The 18707-nt window shown below is 35.2% G+C and overlaps 1 protein-coding gene across 8 annotated transcripts in view; it reads right to left on the bottom strand.

Annotated features, from left to right (window-relative positions):
* The window catches only part of Galphaq (G protein alpha q subunit), a 37386-nt gene that overhangs the window by 15038 nt on the left and 3641 nt on the right, over positions 1–18707 (bottom strand). The window lies entirely within an intron of this gene.

Genomic DNA, 18707 nt, shown 5'->3' with positions numbered 1-18707 from the left:
CAATAATTACAAATTACTCAGAATAATTCTGTATTATTTTTTTTATTAAATAAATAAATAGAAATAGCAGATTTCAATCTTTCATATATAAAACCTTGTCAGGTTTTCGACCTAACGTTAAATTCCAAAACAATGTGAAACTCAGATTGAATCCTGCAAATTTTCTCGAGACGTACGAAGAAAATATCAATCTCTAAGAAGGAGTTGCGTGTATCAATTCAATTGAATTACGACTTAAATCCCTACCACTTATTATGCAATGATGAAAATCGCACGTGCAACAACAACGTGATTATACGATACAAGAACAGTGCGTTTGTCATGCTTGTTTGCTTAAGACTCTTTGAAGTCTATATCATCGCCAAGTTACGGCTCTACCGTCGGTCAATGTCAATGATGATTACATCCTGCATCGCGCGCTAATTTTCTCGCGAGCCACGCTCGATTATTATATTAGTCAGCAGTTAATTGAGACACAGTTGATTAAACTAAACAATTCCCCGTCGGTCGCTTTTCCAGAAGATTGCTCAGAAAGTGAACCCTGTTACTCTCCTAATCTTTTTCCCTCTCATAGTAACCATCACTTTTGTGAAAATATATTTTTGTTTATACGTATCTATTTTCTATTGTATTTTCATATTAAAGATACATTCAATTTATATTGAGATAAATCAAGGAAGCGATTAAAATTCTGAGAATTCTACTTCATTTTCCTTCGACTTGAAAATATAAAAGTATCAAATATCAAATCTTGTTGAGATAATTAATATTTTTATCCATAAAATTACGCCCCTTACTTCTGTTAAAAATTAAAATTTTTTAATGCAACAAACGCAGCTTTATTCATTAATAAATTTCGAAATCATTCTGTATATATATATATATATATATATATATATATATATATATATATATATATGTATATATATATATGCGCTATTTTAATTTCACGCGATGTGTCTTCGTGGCGCGAATATTAATGCGTTAATATCAGCTCGCGACAACGTTCTCCGATTGTATGCGATGATTTCGGACACGGTGTTGGCAGCGATTTCGCGGGATCGCGATCAACTTTCGGACGCCAGGAAGAAAGCCAGGAGAAGCGAACGAACAGAGAAGCGGGTTAATGAATGAATGTGAGAACCGACGGTGGGCGGGGTGCCCAGTCCAGGCTCTCTTCCGGTATTCCTTCAACGACGTAACTAAAGCTAGAACTCTCGTTCAACCAGCAAAGAGAAGAAAGAGGAGAGGCGCTCAACCCCCCCATGGAATTATTTTCCCTTTGCGGAAAAGTACGCTGACTTCGTCCGTCGAAATTCCGATCGAATGGCAGCATAGCTGCATTGCAAATTCGTTTCTTTGACTTTCGTATTTTTAAAAATTGCGTAACGCAATTAAAACCGTGGAATTCAAAATAACACTTGACCCAACTGGTTAGTTTAAGGCGATAATATTTCTCTTAATATTTTTTCAAAGATACGCATAAAAAGATGCGCGATATAAAAATTTTGCAATCTTTAATATCATAAAATCTAAATTTTTAATTTTCCAAGGTTATTCCCCAATGACAGCTCTTTGAGGATTGATGTAAAGAGAAACGGGTAGACGTAGAAAAAATATAAAATCCGATCGGAATTGCAAATTACGCCTCATGTTAAAAAACGTACAAACGTACATGCGAGAAATAGGAAGACATGATATTTAAGTTCGATGATTAATTGAAAAGAATCTCTTTTTATCTTCATATCTTCGGTGCCTTGCGTTCTTTCTGAAAACAGGTTGCTAATAGTGATCATGGTATACCAAAAAGTAATCGTTCTTCCTGCTCGGTCAACACATATTCGAGAGTTATCCCATACGACTATCATCAAGGCCACAATGGATCAGAAATGCGCGGAGATGAGAAAACAACTCAACCGAAATTAATTCCACGGCGCGCGCAATTTCCTATTTTCTTTCAAAATAATTGTACTAAAATGTGGGAGCCGTGCGGCGTAACGAACAGTTGTACCGCGCGTATAAAATAAGATAAATTCATTTCATTATATATCATGCGTGAAACACTGCTGATGCTGGAGCTAAATCTGGGAAATATATCTATGTAAATCTATGTAAATCAGCCTCATATTCCAGATATATTTGGATGCTCGAATAACCAAATGTCTCTGCGATTCGACTTTAAGATTAAACTATTCGATATAAAATTCTCGATAATTCCTGAATTATATGGTATTAGATAAGTCAAATGAATTGTTACTTAATTTCATAAATAAAGAATTACATTTTTACATAAAAATTACATAATAAATTAACACACATCGCTATTTGATGATTGTATCGTCTGATTTTTTTCGATTTTTAACATTCACAAGCAATCTATTTCTTTTTTGCAATTTTAATTTCATTGACAAAATTTAACTCAAACAAATTTAACTCTATTGATAAAATTTCAATCTTTGGAAACATTCCGAGTATCGATAATTAGTGATGAGATTAAGTATTTTACAAATAGATTCGAATTTGTTTATGTAGTGTCGAATTCCTCATGTTGTTTCGAATTCTATATGATTACTCCGAAAAAATAAAAGAAATATTTTCAATATGTATTCGAACCTAAATAAAGTGGGTTTAAACTCCATTCGTACTTCCAAGAAAAATGAGAGGACTCGAATCAATCAGTATCAATATGTTCGAATTTTTTATTTTATTTACTTTAATAGAAATTTTATGTTCCCTCGAGTCAAAACGTGTTATTATTATAATATTTAACAATTATTACAAATATTAAATTATCATATTTAATTGTGAAAATTAAATATAATAAAAATATAAAATTAAAAATGATGAATAAAGACTATTTAAGTTTTGAGCTTTACATTTGACATTTTTTAAATTAATAACTTCATTCTTAAAGTTCGAAAAGAAGCGATTTTCTGACAAAAACTATTTAGGTATAAGCATTTCAAATCCTAAAAGACCTGTTCTAAAATTCGAGAATAACTAGACGGGATAGATTATTTTTTACAAATACAATATGAAATATTATTTATTATAAATATTCTCTAAAGAAAATTGATTTTTGGATTTGGATCGCTCAGATTTTTAAATACACATTGAACTCGATCTTATCTCTATCCTATTCGAATATTCTTCAATCGAGAATTCTATATTCGAATTTATTCAATTACTTCAAGTAAAGCGACTATTCGCAATTATATTATAATCCTAATTAAGAGAGTTGTTCTTCCGATGAATTCCTCGATGCCTGTCGCGCAAAAGGACGAAGCGACGTCGCTCCACCCTGCAAGGAAGCACGACGACGATCGACACCCTTCTTCTTCGTATACTGTTGGCGGGCGAAGGGTAAAGCCCGAATCGACGGACGCGTACGCGCCAAGCACGGAAGCTTTCCGGGGCGGTGGAAGCTCCGCCGTCGCTGGGGGTGGGTCGATAGATGCCGACGTGGAGAGATAGGGCAAGAGGGAGAGAGAGGGAGAGAGGGAGGGAGAGAGAGAGAGAGAGAGAGAGAGAGAGAGAGAGAGAGAGAGAGAGAGAGAGAGAGGAAGATAGATAGTGAGTGCCAGTTAGAATGAGAGAGAAGGCCAGAGGGCTCTTTCGCCTCCCAGGCCGCAGCACCACCGCGCCCCGATATTTGCGCGCCACCCTTTGCCGGCTCTCTTAGGCAGTACTCACACCGAATCGCATCCGGAAACAGGAAACGTCTGAATGGGTGTGGAAATAATTCTAGACGCGCCGGTCTGCTAAAAATTTAATGAGAGCCGTATGAGGGACGCGAGGAGAATTCACTGGTTGCATTCCAAAATATATTTCTTACACGTTACAATACTGTTACATTTTTAAATATTATTAAATATAACTCCCTTTCTATTATTTATATATATATATATATATATATATATATATATATATATATATAAATAATAGAAAGGGATATATATATATATATATATATATAAATAATAGAAAGGGAGTTATATTTAATAATATTAAATATAACTCCCTTTATATAATATATAATTATGAAAATGATTAATCTCGTACAAACATAAAAAAAGTTAAGTTTACCTTGTTTCTTTTATATAAAAATTTTATCTATTCATTTATTATTTACATAAAAATCTTATCTATTAAAGCAAAATGAATACGATGTGGATAACTACATTTTAAAAACATTTTATCAAATTATTATTAAAAAAAAAATCTTGTTCATGAAATAGAAGAATCTCTTAAGAACTTGTAATTGGAGGTAATTTTTGTAACAACTAATTCATATGTTATTATTAATGTTATTATTAGTATAATTCATATGTTAGAAAGTAAAATAAAATATAAAAAATAATATTACAATATATACATGTATATAAAATCATCATTAAAGAAAGATATTGAGAAAGATGTAAACATTGAAGGAACATCTCTAATTGAATTATCACGTATAATCATGATAATACACAGAACTAAAATTTTCCTTCTTGAAAGGTAACCCGAAATGATATCCAAGGATGGTTCTCCGAAAATATGATCCGAAAATCCGATTTATACGAATTTCCTGAACCCGCGTGAAATCCTTCTTCGTTTTTTCCTCATGTAACGCGATGTAATGCGATGCACGGAATAATTTATAATCTTAGAATATTAAACGGTGAAAAAGTTTTCTTCCATTGCATTATCATGTAGCACGATTCATTTTTATCAACTGTAAAACATCATTTGTTACTTTGTTTGATAATAATTAACTCGCAACGAAACGTTATTTCGGAATGATTTCTCTCCACAATATTACGTAAAACAAATAAAACAAAAACTTGTTTGTCTTTTACCGAAATTGTTTTTATTGCGCGAGCAAAATAACGATAAATATACGACGAAGGGGGTTAATCGGAGCAATTCAATAATACGAAATTTTATTTCCTATGTTGCGTATTTCGCGAGCAACAAATGACCAGGCACACCCCGTATAAGAGGCAGGCAATTTTGACGTCGGTCACGCGTTGATATTTTAAACGTATCGATCGAACATGCAAACACACTCGCGGTCCTCGATACCGGCGAGTGCCGATTGAATTAGCCCGTTCGCGAATGCGAAATATGCAAATTGCTAAGTATTTACGCAATCCGTGTAAAACGTTACACGTGCTACGATAGCCCGGACTTCGTTAGCCTCGCTCAACAACGATAATTCTATGCGATACCCGACTATATTACATACGTCGTTACAAGCAATTAAAAGATCACGCTTTCGAGTGATTTTGTAAAATGCTAGGGATTAAAAGGAAAAATTGAAAGAGAACTGAAATGTGTTTATGGACGGTTAAAGGTTGCTGCAGATTCGTTTGATATATGCAAATGCCATCGATGCGGTACAAAATACATTTTGATAATAGAATGATAATATTATGGAGTTTAATCTGTTGCGATCTAACGCCTCGCCGAGCGATTGCTACGCTAATAAATTTTTTGGATATACCGAGAAGATTTAGTATAGTCGGATTTAGCACAAGCGGATTGGATTTAATATTTTGATTCGCAAATATAATCCCTCAGTTATTTCAAATATTATCCGAAAAACTGAATTGTACAAAATGAGAGAAATAAATGGGGAAAATAAAAATCTAGGCAACAGTTATTCTTTCGGATAATGTCCCTCCTCGAAAAATTTTCAGATCCTAATGTTGAATCAAAATTAAGAATTTATTTATTTATCCTATAACGTGCAACGCACTTCTTCCAGATACTTTATATACAATTCACTTTCGAAAAATTTTCAACTCCGATAGAATTTCAAATGGGATAGCGATCGATAAATAATTACTTTTTTCTACATAACATTTCTGCCACAATTTGTCTAATATCCGATTTTGTTAAAGAGGAATTTGATTAAATTTCACACAACGTACAATGCTATTCATTGTATATTCACTTTACTATTTTTTCTTGTATACTTTATACAATCCATTATCGGTCTATCAACTATCTACGATAGAATCTAAAATGAAATAACGATCGTTCGAAAGAGACGTCGGCGCCTTAGGGCCTTTTTCCGAAGGTACGCAAATAGCAACTTCCGTTAATGTTCATCGCTATTTCACGATTCCACTCAATTGCGAGAATTTGTTAACGACCACTTGCGGTTTGTCTACTTGTGGTTTTCCGCGACGTTGTGATAGTAGATGCGTGTGATTATCATAATTTAATTTCTCGCTTCTTGTTCATGTATTATGCGAATGGTGCGCCGAACGTGATGAATAGATGCATAAAAATTATACAGGATGTCTCGGGCGCTAGTATTCAAAAGCGTTTAAAAGTTCGAACGTAACCTACGCGAGAGTCAAATTACATTAATTGATTAATTTCATGAGAGATGAAAAAAATAAAAAAAAAAAAAAAAAAAAAAAAATAGTTTGCGTAAATCAATTCAAGCGCGATTCATGCATAGTCGAAGTTATAAGCAGAGGTATTATCTCACGAAGAGGAATGAAGAATCGAGCTTTAGCTTAAAAACACAAGTCACGCAATAAATTTAACGAAGCACAGAGAATCACGAGGTATCCCCTAAACGGAGCTCCGGTAAGTTTATTCCGTTTGCGAGGATCGTGCGTAATAAAATATTCAAACACCCTTGGTTTAGCGCGAACAGTGGCAGCGAGAGAGATATATATCGTCCAAGCAATTCGGCAGAATATTTTCGTTACGTGCATTTATATATGCGTTTATGCGTGCGCATGGCAAATAGCATGGCGGTAACATATACAGCAAATAATACATCAAAATACAACGAAACGCATCAATTACACGCCAATAATTACAATGTACGCGTTATGAAATGTAAATTACATACTAAATAACAGCGCACGATAATTGACATGCAACTATAGGAAATTAATTAAAAAATAATGAAATGCAAATACGTACGGTAATACATGAGCGATGCGCTTTCTAATGGAAAGATCTCACGAAATCTTGGTTAACAATTCCGCTTTTTAATACTACGTCATTTATTTCCATTCACTTTTTTTTTTTTCCATGACGATCCATTTTCGATCGACAAAAAGTTTTTTATCCTTCGATGATTTTTACTAACGAAAGATCGATTTCCCGATGGTCAAAGGAAGAACGTGTTAAAATTGCAATTGTAATTCCGAACGTATACGTCGTCCCGTTTGCAGAATTGGGCGCCAACGTGCGCTTGGGCTTTTCGTCCGAAAATGATTTCGAAAGCACGTAATTCAGTTACGGATGTCACCCATTATTGTGACACTCTGTTTGCGAGTAACACCCCTGTTTCTCGCACGACTATTAATTGTCCATAGTTATTACCTGATCGTGCGATACACACTCATTCAGCGGCATTTCCCGATCCGTTTGATCCAGTCGTTAAACACGCGCGTTGACACATTTTCCGCTTTAATTAAACGCCACTTAAGCGCCGCTATCGAATTGCTGAAATTATAGCCTTCTGATCTCGCGCGCTACCCTCTTCGAATAATAATTAATCGATCAAGTCCTTATAAGCATGCACTAAATCTCTTAATCCCCCCCCCCCTCCCCGCCCTAGGCTAGAGTGCTCAAAGGCAATCTACAATAATTGCAGTTTAATCCTTTCGCATCCGTGCCCGTTCGAATAGTTCCTATTAATTAGCGTCTGTTCCTCTATCCTCCTTGAAATCAATATAAAATATAATAACTATATGAGGCGTGTCAATTAAGCTGCAAGTAAAATAAAAGCAAGGAAAACAGGTAGAAGTATTCGTTTGACGTGGAAGTAGTTGTTACACAATATGAAAATTAATTTAAACAAATTCAAAAGTCTTTTTCTCTTCTCATTCCATTTTTTTTCCTTTCGGATAAAAGAGAGTGCAAAAATTATACTTTTAATTTAAATTATTCACGCGACTTGTTCGCGAGCGGCCGACGTTCTATACGCGCGACAATCCATCGAGGGGAATGCACTGGTATTGAGAGATCAATTCGGTATAGCCTCGCTATAGAAATAATTGTTTATAAACCGGTGTGTTCATGCTCCCCCCCAATCTCCCTCTTTCTCTCAGGAGTACATCATATCGTCTGTCCGTCGGTGCACGCACACAATGCACATGTGAAAAGTTGCGCGGCTGTAAAAGTCTTGTCTCGGCGAGGCCTTTGGCGCACAATCGTGACATTATTTCCCGTACTGAATGCCAACGCCGTTAGGTACATTGTTCAGGCGCGACTGAATGAGCACCGATTAAAAATAAATGGCTATATAACACCGCTGACGTAGGGAAGCAATTTTAGTTATTAAAGAGGGACGCTCCCGAGAAATAAAATGTTGCGTCCGAAGTAAAGGTGAGGTATCGATAAAATGACCAGTTTTTCTGCGACTCGAGCCCGATATACCCTTTCCTTCCCTTGCGTAAGAAGGGTAAATTGCAATTAACCCTAGAACGTCACGTTGGAGTATAATGCGTCACGAGCCTTCAGAAAATGCGGTAAAACTCTCCCGTGACATTCTTCGCTAATTATTTTTAAACAATGATTTTTAACTCCTTGATATCTTTGCGAGACTTTCAAGAATCCCATCAATCTATTTCCCAATGACAGGAGAGATATCTTGAGAAAATTGATTTGTGATTGAAACTACTACATATGTCTCTTACACTCCAACATGGTATCGATTCCTGAAATGTGACATTCGAAGAAACTATTTCATTTTCATTAACATTATTATTTAATATCAGATATTTAATAAAGAAAAGAGAAGATGTACGTTTTTATATTTCTTGCATAACTTTATTTTAGATGATTGTTAGAATTAGAGTAAATTTTTTTTTCTAGAATGCTCAATAAAAGAAAAACGACGAACTCGCGTAATTTTATGTCGAAAAAAGCATTGGTATGATATAAATTAAATTTCCCAAACGAAAAAAATAATTCAAGTCCAGCACCGTACGATGAAAATATGCCGCTTAAGAAATTATACCATTTGTAATTTTTTATCACTTTCTCTGAAGAATCGTAGATTTATTTAACCCTTCTGTATTTAAGGAGTTGCGCAAGGTATACAGAGAAAAGCTTCCAGAGACGATAATAGTCGTCATTTTAAGCAAAAGGGAAGAGAAATATTTCGTTAATTTATTGGACGAGAATTCAATGTAAATAAATAGCGCGCAGAGAAATTAAAACTATTGCGAATTATTTTAACAAACATTTGTCGGTAACAAACAAATGACAGTGGCAAATGTTCGTCATATATAAATAGAAAAATTGTATACAAAAAGACTAATAAATCATTGTCTATCGTTTACGTTAAAAATTGTTGCGAATTGTTTACGTCTGTCGCCGATTCGATATCATACTATTGTACGATTACGAAATTTTTATCCATAAATAAGATTTATTTTCATTGTAGCAAAAAATATTTCTATGTGAAAGAGATAATTCTATTTCTCTCTCTCTCTCTCTCTCTCTCTCTCTCTCTCTCTCTCTCGTGTTAAACTTCATCTCTGGTTTTTATCTCGCTTGCGAGGCAACACAAAATATATGGCCAATTGCCAGCAAAGTTTTTCGGAGTTATATAGGATGCTTTAAAATTGTAAATATAAATTTTTATATCACATGTAAAATTCGGAGTATGTTCTTACTATTCACTCCAAAAATGGCGAAGATATTCTCCTCAAGCAATAAGATATAAGAATAGAACATTTTCTGATAAATTTCACAGACGCAAACAAGAAAACATATTTTGTTAACTTTTTATTTACTTTTTATATTCAATACAAAAAAGAATTTTACTTCAACAAAATTGGAATTATTAGATCGAGATCAAAATTATTAGATCGAAATCGAGTGCAAAAAAAGTGATGGATCTCTTCGCACTTTGGTTAAACATAACAATCTATTTCTCGCCAATTTTGAGACGACCTGTACAACTTTTCCTCCCTCATAAATATTTTCGGTTATAATATAATATACAATGCGGTCGAAGTATCGACGCGTCATGAAGTTACACTCCGCCCGGAGTCACGCACGCCGTTTCGGTGTTTACGCGATCGCGTCTATATAAAAGCGATTAACGCGCGATTAACGACCGCGTGTTTTTAGCGATCGCGTGATTGCGCAATCAGCGATGGTGTTTCAGCGATTCAATGAGCTCTATTTTTAAACCCGGCTCACGGCCCGAGGAGCTCACGGGGCTTTTTATCGGCTTATCTGTGTTTATCGCCCACCGCGAATAGGAGAGGAAACTCGCGTATATTTGTTGATCGTTAGCGCGGCGATTGTTCGCCACGTACACGTGGAATAATTTGGCGGCTTTTATTCGGAGTGTAACATTATATGTGGCGATTATTTATAGAACCGGTGCCGGAATCTCGAAACGAGAGAAAAAAGAGAGAATGAGTAAGTGAAAGAGAGAGGGGGGGGGGAGAAAGGGAGGTAGGAAGAGAGGGAAGGAGGGGGGGAAGCTTATATGAAACGCACGTGTCCAAAAAGGCATAATTACGGCTAATGAATGCCTTGGCTAATATCGAAGGTAAAATATCGATACTTCGATAGTTCAAAGTGTCATAAGTATTCTTACATGAGTCGTGGGGTGCAATGGCGATGTGTGTAAGCCGTGAATAAAAATGTATAAAAATATATCTTTTATATATATATATATATATACTCGGTACTCGTACATACATATGATATATATGACTGCGGCCTAACATGAACTCTTAGATTCTTCATTTTATGATGAAAAGGTGATACGGTAAAGTCACTATATTTTATATTAAATAAAATTGGAGAGAGACGATGAGTTTTAATATCGAAATATCAAGTCATTTATAGTTTTTGAATTGATGAAAAATTAAAAATGAACCTTTCCTAAGCTAAGCGTAAAAAAAGATCAAACAACAATCCTAACCTTTCCTTAAATCTCTATATAAAAATATTTTAATATAACAGAATTTTAATTTATTTATTTGCCTCAATGTATTTAACAAAAATTAAAGATGATAAAAAAATAATTTTCCTCGTCGTTTTTCTTAGAATTCCAATTTGAAATTCATTAAAACGTTTGAAATAATTAATTCCGTAGAATGACATCTGTTCAATGTAAATACATAAAACATAGGTACTTCAAATGCGTATATACACGATTTCATTATGAATTGCTGATTTCAACGCGATTACCGTAATCGGCAGAATTATAAATCGGACAAAACTGAATATCGACGTCTTGTAAGTGGCAGTAAGTGCCACTGGCTCGCTATTTAATGTGAAATAGACGGAATAGACGGAATATTCGAAACTGGGGATTAATGTAATATTCCGCTCGATCGAATGATGTGCACTACGGAATATGGACACACATGGACACACATGGACACACACACACACACACACACACACACACACACACACACACACACACACACACACACACACACACCATCATATATATATATATATATATATATAATATACACTGTGTGTGTGTGTGTGTGTGTGTGTGTGTGTGTGTGTGTGTGTGTGTGTGTGTGTACACATACACGTACACAACGAGCGACACTACATGTAGGATTCGTACGGAGAATATGCAGATGCTCTCTATATATCGAACGCGCGTAAATTTACTGTAACTTGCCAATGAAGATAATTAAAGATTATCAGGATACATCCTGGAACAACGTTCTCCTACTATGCGGCCGACTAAATCGATTGCGCCCCGTTAAACGGCGATACGCGACAAGATTCATTACTTGTCGTTACCCGCCTGATTACAATATGACACGTATATGTATAAAAGCGGTCGCAAGTCGAGAAAGAAGGACGAAGCAGACTGAGTAAATAAAATGAAAATAAAGATCGACGCACACGCAAGAAAACAGCTTCATTATCGTATGCCATCGTCTTTTTTATCATCTCTCCCCTCTCTTTTTCATTCTCTATTTCTCTTTCTTCACATATTTCTTTTATATATTTACTCTATCTTATCATATTTATTTTATAATTATAGTTTTCACCCGTATTTTTTATGATTTGCGTAATATTTAAAGACAGAATTGTTGATCGAATGATTTTTTTAATTAGATTTCACTCATCGCGATAAGAAATTCCAGAAGTATTTATCCAGTAAGTATTATCAGTTTCTCCGATTCTTCTCGGTATTTCCTGATCGATTTTAACTTCTCACGGAATTTTCCCCGTTTTTACGATTTTCCAGACCGCAATCCTGCATGATGTGTCAAACACACGGCGAAAATAATGTCGCGTGGAAAATACCTTGGCAAGGACCTTCGCGGGCTAACGCACACACAGATTAAAAAATAACAAATCGATTTTATGATAGGCTTATTTATAAAGACATAATTTTAGTCATTGTTCGCGCCGCAGATTGCCTAAAAATGACAATCTCTATTTCACGATACTTAAGATATCACGATCCAATATTATTTTCAATACTAATATTCTTTTCAATATCACCAACAATTTTAAGTCAGTTGTTATTAATAATCATTTTAGTATTATTTGCTTATTGTTGTAATTATGAAATATTCTAATATTTATAATATTTGAATATTCAAAATATTAAAAAATAGCAGTCTAGTATTTGAAAAAATTGACATTCTATTGGGATAATATAGTTATAATAGTTTATAACAATATTAAATAATTTATCTACATTATCGAAGTTAAATTGCTATTTATAAGAATACTTGAAATATAGAAAAAACAGAGAGCATTTTATTTTCATATATACAATTATTCAAAAATATGAATTTATGTAAGACTTTATTTTTGGCATTTCCTCATGTTGAAATCTTCAATTATAATATTTAATATATTATAATGCAATGCATTATATTATATTTTGTGAAATATAATGAATGTTGATGTAGTAAGGACATAATTTTTTAAGAACGCAAAGATGATTTTTTTTCTTAGAGAAGATTTAAATGGATTGGTAGACTTAATTATGGAGTTATTTACCTCACTGAAGGCCTTCGCGGCCTAACGCACACGGATTAAAAATAACAAATCGATTTCATGATCGACTTATTTATAAGAGCCTAATTTTAGTTCTACACAACGACGCGCGACAGAACTTTCCTAAAGTGAAAATTATTCTAACTCAATATGTGCCTTTAGATAGCGATAATGTTCATATATGAATATAATAAAAGTCTGAAATTCACAAGACAAACTTTGTTTTTTCAAGCAAATCCGATACTTTATAGTTCTTACATTATCCTTAATATTAAAAAAAAAAAAAAAAAAAAAATTTAAGAAAAAAAAATTTTAGAAAGAATTTTACGGTATATACGGAGGGTGTTGCAAATACATCGCGTATTTTCTCTGATTAATTTGATGTGTCGGGGCGGCACGTAAATTTTCGCATTGATACTCCGAGGAAAGCAATTCCCGGGAGGACGAATGCAGCGTGACTTGTTTACACGATACATTCCGCTAAATAACGACCATTGAGTCCGCAACCGTTTCTGCCATATTGTTCGACAAAAGGTCAGCGCGGTAGTGGTAGATCCGGCGGATTAACGCCGGCTCGCACGCCGGCTACGGAAGCGACCGCAATCTTTAATGTCACTACTTCCGGGGCCGCTGTTTACGAGCGCGCTAATAATACTCGGACGACCGGCGTCGGCGGCGGCGGCGACGATGGCGACGGCAACGGCGGCTGACTTGATACATATTAGAGTGGAATTATTATACTGGTGAATTTACACCGATGGTTTTTCCACACCATCCGGAGATTCCGCCCTTGCGGATTTTCCAGCTTAAATGACAGTCTTTTCGCCTTGGAGCATTTTAAGAGGGAGGGAGGGGGAGAGAGAGAGAGAGAGAGAGAGAGAGAGAGAGAGAGAGAGAGAGAGAGAGAGAGAGAAGAGAAGGAGGAGGAAGAGGAGGAGGAGGAGGAGGAGGAGGAGGAGGAGGAGAAAAGGAAAATTTAAATAAAGGTATTTCAATGAATGCATTGCAACAGACTCGTGAATTCGTTAAGAAACAAGTTGCACAGAGATGTCTGAAAAAAAAAATATTTGCATATAGAAGACCGTGATAGATCGAAGATCGTGGATTCTTAATCGCGAAGTTGATGATTTCAGATCAGATTTTTAAATATCCTTGTAATTAATTACGGTAGAATGACATAATATCAAAAAATGCTGGATGGAAAAATACTTTGCGATAACTGAAGAGAAACATTTAATCGGCGATAAATAGAATTTTTATAAGGAGAAACGCGACCGAGAGAATTGTGCCTCACTTATCACGCCGCTCACGTCTCCGCAACCGGAAGAACAGAGTTACTTCGATAACGGAAAGACAAACGTGAAAGGTGTGCCGGGATTATTTGAAGAATGAGGCGTAATAAACTCGAGTTCGTACTCATGACGAAACTCTCACGGATCGGTCAAACAAAACCTACAAAATAAAATCGTATCCCGCTCGTATCTTCGATTAAAAACAAGTTGCTCTAATTGTACCATATAATTCTCTGAAACCGGTTTATGACTATTCATATAAATGCAGGATGATTCATAATTGTCTTACGAAATGTCAAGAGAAAATATTTATTTTAACGTCGAGATGAAAATCTGTTTGAGAAGTTATATTTTACATTTTTCAATACGCCTCGGTAATAAGAGGTTTAAATGATTGTTGAAAATTTCCAGTGCACTTTCGAATTAAATTAAAATCAAACGAAATTAATTATCCAATTATAATTCAGCGTTTTGATTCATGACGAAATCTTCATTCTTAATTATTTTACAACTTTGATTCTTCTTACGGCTGGCCATGCATTCATCACATAAAACTTGTCTACTCTTTAAATACTTTACATATATCCTGCAAATTTGCAAAGTACTTTGTGAAATAAATAAATTTTTAATGTACGGACAAAAAAATCGTTTATTTCTAATTCACTGATCAATTAAAAAATACATACAATAATTTGTGAAAATTTTAAAGCAAATTGAATGTTAAAATGGAATTTCGAGACAAAGAGAAACAATTATCTCTCGAATCGCATAATTCCCGGAATAAAATTAACGATGTTATTAATTAATGTGGCATTAATAAAATCTCGGTATGACAGTTAGCTCAGTGAATTCCCGCGAAGTCACGAAGTAACCGCCGCTTGCAATCGCGCGGCGACAAGGTTCTCGTTGCAAAATCACGTATTCCGCGATCGAGAGAACATATCACGTGTTTAGCGGATGCATTCCACAAAAAGAAAAAAAAAAAAAAAAGAAAAAAAAACTGCGGACAGCGCTCTCGAAGCGACCGCCTCGATAATCCACGGAACGCGACACCGCGTCGAGAATCGTGCGGATTGTTCCTCCGAACTCGCGAATTATTGCGGCCTGCGAGCCGCGCGGATCTGCGATGTCTGTGTACATGTGCATGTATAGCGTGGCCGCGAGTAATCATCGAAATTGAATCGCCGCTGGTCCGCGATTTACAATTTCGCCGAGTCGACAGGCACTCCGCGCGTCTCCGCAGTTCGACAACTCGGAACTTGGCCGGGCAACGAGAAAGGGCTGAATCGGCGACCGGCCGGCGTCGCATTAATTGAACCCTTTATTTCCGAAATTGGATTTGATATGCGCGAGTTTTAGAAACGCGCGAATAAACCGGACCGCATTAAAATCCGTATCAATTCATAATGGCAATATAATTTATTTCTGATAAAAAGTCCACGCGCGTAAGTCGGGTATTGAAAGCACTTAAAACGTGGATGCTGCGTCAACTTATAATACATAAAAAAATTATATAAATTACATATAATACATAAAAAAAAACTATATAAATTACATACATATTATTACATAAAAATTATACAATTACGTATTTATATAAATTACACAATTATATGAATTACATGTAATGTAATAAATACATTATGTGTATTTTATTTTTCTCTGGTTGTAATAAAAATTTATTCAAGGCTTAATTTTCAAGATATTTTACATTGAAGTGTGAGAAATTATAGCATCCAGGAAAATCCTTTTTTTTGCAAAATTCGACCAATATTTTCAAAGTGTTTGATGTAAAATTTATGATTATTAACTTTTCAAGCTATCCTATGCAAACAATTCGTTAAAACATGTCTAATGATGACAACAACGCGATTAATCGTTACTCTCTCGCATTAAGCAATTTTGTGCCAAGATCATTAAATTCGAAAACCTGTCAATTATTCGGAAATGTTGAATAACGGATGTAAAACAATGATGAACATTGTGAGCAATTTTTCACTTCAGGGATCAGTTATCTCCGAGAAAATTCATGATTAAATTAGAGCACGGCTGTAATGATGGTCGATAATGAGATGATTATGAACCGATTACGGAATTAATCCACAAATGAGTAATAAGATGATGTTCAATTAACCGCATATAAAAATTGATTTGTAAGAATTCTAAGTAATCGCAAGTCTAACGATACATTTTGCATACATTTAGAAATTTCACAAGAATAATTAATACAGATTAATATATTACTTCAATAAGAGTTAGATTTTAATTATTATGTTGCAAAGATATCTAATGTAAAGATAAAGTAAAGATTTTGAAAATGTATTCAGGAATTTATTATGCAATTTTAGATAAAGGAAAGGATCGCACTGACTTTTTTCTATTTTATTCGAATTGATTTCATCAAATATTTTATCTTAATTCCACGATTGTATAAATTTGTCGTTTTTAAGTGAATATATACAAAAAAAGATTTGTATGTTCGATTAAAGTTACATCGAAATACATAAGCGTCCAAATCGGATATGTATACTGAATACTGACATACTAGAAAAGGGTAGGATCTACAAAAGGTGTAATTTGAATTCACAACTCGAGAAAAAGAATCTTCCATACGATCGAGATAAATCTGATAAGAAAACGTTGCAACAGCACGCCCAGCTAGTGTTTCGTTTCGCAGAATAGAGATGAGTAAATATGCACACACGTGATTCGCGTGAATCACGAAACCGCAAAAAGTATCCCGGGGAAAACAATGCGCTTAACGTGCGACGGCTCCTCATCAGATCATAAGCGAGATGAATTTGATATCCGCCGTCGGTCGGCGCAACACAAAAGGACTGGTGCTCGTGTTACCGATCCACGATGCAAAAGTTAATATATCAAAAGTTAAAATCGGATAGCTTTTGAGATTTTATCTCAATTTCATTCCGACATTATTAAGACAAAGCACGAGTTCCAGATACTTTATAGTGTTATTTTCACCCTGTGCTTTGCCGTTGTAAAAAAAATTTTTAATCAATTTCTCATGGGGATAATCGATTTCAAAATTTGATTATCGATTTATTATAAAGGGGAAAGATATAGCTTTGAACTGCTACGTTGCAAGCTCGTTAAAAAAATAACGTAATTTGCGATATAAGCAATTGTCCTGGATTTACAGATGTATAAATACAAAAAGAAAAATCATTAAACATCTAAAATTCTGTCTATCGAGTAATATCATCGGTTAACTTGTTCTAAAAAACATTTAATTATTTTAAATCGTCCTGATTTTATTAATATAATTTAGATTCAGATTAAATTTAAAATATTTAAGAAATTTCATGTCATTTCGATTCAATCCTTATATAGATTATATATATAAAATTAGGGTTAATAAATTTTAATAACCTTAATACTGGCTGAAAAAATTCTCCTCTTCTAAATCTACAAAGAATTTAAGTAATATAATCTTAATAATTTGATGATTAATTATATTAGAATATTTAAGATCTCTGATCCAGAATGCAACTTCGCGATTTGCACGATTTGCCATCACATTCACGTGGATCTAACAAATAACGAACTCAATTCATCCCGTCATCGGTCATTCGCATTTAAAGCTAAAATATCGAGACGCCATCGGGCCCGGCGAAATTTTGCTCCGAGGAGACACGTTCGGGGACACCGGATATAAAGCGACGGCCGGTCGGGAAAGAGCTGTCAAGCGCACGCCGGCCGCGCCGATCGACCTCGTGCACAGGATGAGAAAACGTACGTGGCGCGCGGACGTCGCCTCCCGGGCGGCGCCGGCGTCGGCGTCGGCGTTAGCGTCGGCGTCGGCGTCGACGGCACGCAGCCGCCGCGGTCACTCGCGAGAGGCGCGCATGAATGAAACGAGCGAGCGACTCTTTCAAAAGGAGAGTACGTAGGGCCAATCAGGATAATCTCCGCGACGCGGCCAAATGACAAAATTAATAATCGTCATTCTCCCGAGGGAATTGACAGTCGTGCTTCGACGATCTTACCGCTAAACGAATTCTCATCGATCTCTCGGTAAATTCCAGCCGCTGCGCCGGACTTGTATTATTAAAAGGCGTTTTCCTGCCGCGACGTAATTATTTACCGTCGTAATTACCCTAATTGACCGTGCCAGTTAGTCAGAGAGAAGTTCTGCAATCGCTGTGCTACATTTTTCTATATTAATAATAGACGATGACGGCGTAAATCGATCCACTAGATGAGAATTACCTATTCGGGTATTATATCTCGCTAAATAAAAAAAAATTCCAGTAACAGATAAATTACATTGTATACCTCACACAGTGAGAAAGATAAAATCTGTATTGTACGTCGTACAATTTCGCCGCAACCTTATAGCTCTTCATTTAGATTTTTATTCAATGATAAGGATAACGCTAATGCCAGATTTACACGAAGTCAGTAAAAGAGGCAAGCTAA

The sequence above is a fragment of the Pogonomyrmex barbatus genome, unplaced genomic scaffold (genome assembly GCF_055798465.1).
Source record: "Pogonomyrmex barbatus isolate J1 unplaced genomic scaffold, ASM5579846v1 scaffold3, whole genome shotgun sequence".
In the NCBI taxonomy this organism is placed as follows: domain Eukaryota; kingdom Metazoa; phylum Arthropoda; class Insecta; order Hymenoptera; family Formicidae; genus Pogonomyrmex; species Pogonomyrmex barbatus.
The sequence above is the reverse complement of the archived record's forward strand: the minus strand, read 5'-3'. Positions and strand labels throughout refer to the sequence as shown.